We start from the raw sequence: 1,890 nt of genomic DNA on the forward strand, positions 1-1,890 counted from the left end.
AGCCAAAAAACAATCCCAGTGTTAGATGGTTTTAGCACAAAATTGTACCAGATATTCAAAGAGTCATTGCAAATACTCCTCAAATTATACCACAAAATAGATACAACAGGAACATTGCCCAACTCATTCTATTTTGTTTTTGTTTTGTATTTCATAACACCTTTTAAAAAGAAACCTATTCAGCCCTTCTATGTAAACAATAACCACAAAGAATCAAGGGAAGCATGAAGGATCAGGCAGTAACTTACATTATCCTTTGTATAATCAATGTACAATATTCAAGCAAAGTCGAATCCTTATTGAAGCAAACATTTTTGCCTACACTGCCTTCTCTTTATCTTTCTGTGCCTTTATCATTTGTTCGACTATAAGCATTTCTCCCTGGATAGCTTTATCTCCTGGGATTTACTCCTGGGATAGCTATCTCTGTTGCACCTTCTTAAGATCAGCCAATGATTGATCGTATTCTTTTAGTCCTTGCCATCCTTGCATTTGCAGTATAGTTCTTTGGTCCTTGATGGGTCCATTTCAAGTTCCTCCAAACAACTGTCAATTGCTCCCTGCCAATCTGATATCTCAATTTACAAGCACCAATACTGGGCACACAACTTAAGGCTATAGGTTGCAGTCGGCTTGCATCTGCTTTCTCAATCGCAGCCTTTCTGTTATCCATGTACCTTAAAACCTTCACATACTTTTAATAGACATCTCCAATTCTGAGACTTGAAAAATGTATTTTCAATTTTTTTTAAGCCTTCAGCTACTAATAAAATTTTATGTACATTTTTTAAATCTATATCTTCATCCTTGGGGAAATCTTTGGGGAATAGTACCCAATCATCCCTTTCTCTCAGTTCTCTACATTCTGCAATCATACACAGTTCAGCATGTTTTTCACCATTCACCTCTAAGTTTTCAAGCATACTTGCCACAACTAGTTCTGTAATTACTTGACCAAACACCACATTTCCCGTCCAAATGAGAAGTTAGAAATATTATTGGACCCAGAGGGGACAGGAGCTCCATAAGAAGAACAACAGAGCCAAAAAATCTTGGCCCAGGGGGCTTGCAAAGACTTATGCACCATCCAAGGACCATGCATTGGGAGGCACTAGGCCTCCTGCTCAGATGTAACTGATAGGCAGCACAGTCTCCATGTGGGTTCCCTCATAAGGGGAGCAGGGGCTGTCTCTGACATGGACTCTGTAGTCTGCTCTTTGTTCACTTCCCCCTGGTGTGTGTTTGTGGGACTGAGGTAGAGGGCTTGCTAGGCAACAGAAGAAGAGGATGCTGGTAGTCTTGATAAGACTTAATAGGCTGGGGTCTCTTGGTAGGGGAGGAGTGCTCCCCCTTTCTCAGGACTAGGAGAGGGGGATGGAGGGAAGAGAGAGGGAAAATGGGATTAGGAGGAGACAAGGGATGAGACTACGATCTGGATGTAAATTGAATGAAAAATTTAAAATTAAATTTAAAAACACAAACGCAATAAATAGAATCTACCATATAAACAAAACTGAAGTTTTTAAAAGAACACATGATCATATCATTAGATTCAGAAAAGGCTTTTGACGGAATCCAACACCCATGCATGATAAAAGTCCTGGAGAGATTAAGGATACAAGAGACATATCTAAACACAATAAAGGCAAATTACAGAGAGCCTATAGTGATCATCAAATTAAATGGAGAGAAACTAAAGGCAATTCCATGAAAATGAGGAGCAAGGCAAGACTGTCCACTCTTTGCATATCTATTCAAAATAGCACTTGAGGTTTTAGCTAGAGTAAGAGGGAGATCAGGTGGTTGCAAATTGGAAAGGAAGAAGTCAGCTATAATTATTTGCAGATTATATAACAATATATATAAGTGCCCATAAAATTACACCAAGAA

General features: G+C 38.9%; 1 pseudogene; it reads right to left on the minus strand.

Moving 5' to 3' along the window:
* Positions 1 to 264: 264 nt before the first annotated feature.
* Positions 265 to 977, minus strand: LOC110543666 (peptidyl-prolyl cis-trans isomerase D-like; annotated as a pseudogene).
* Between the last annotated feature and the right edge of the window lie 913 nt (positions 978 to 1,890).

Source organism: Meriones unguiculatus (assembly GCF_030254825.1).
Source record: "Meriones unguiculatus strain TT.TT164.6M chromosome X unlocalized genomic scaffold, Bangor_MerUng_6.1 ChrX_unordered_Scaffold_31, whole genome shotgun sequence".
Taxonomy (NCBI): domain Eukaryota; kingdom Metazoa; phylum Chordata; class Mammalia; order Rodentia; family Muridae; genus Meriones; species Meriones unguiculatus.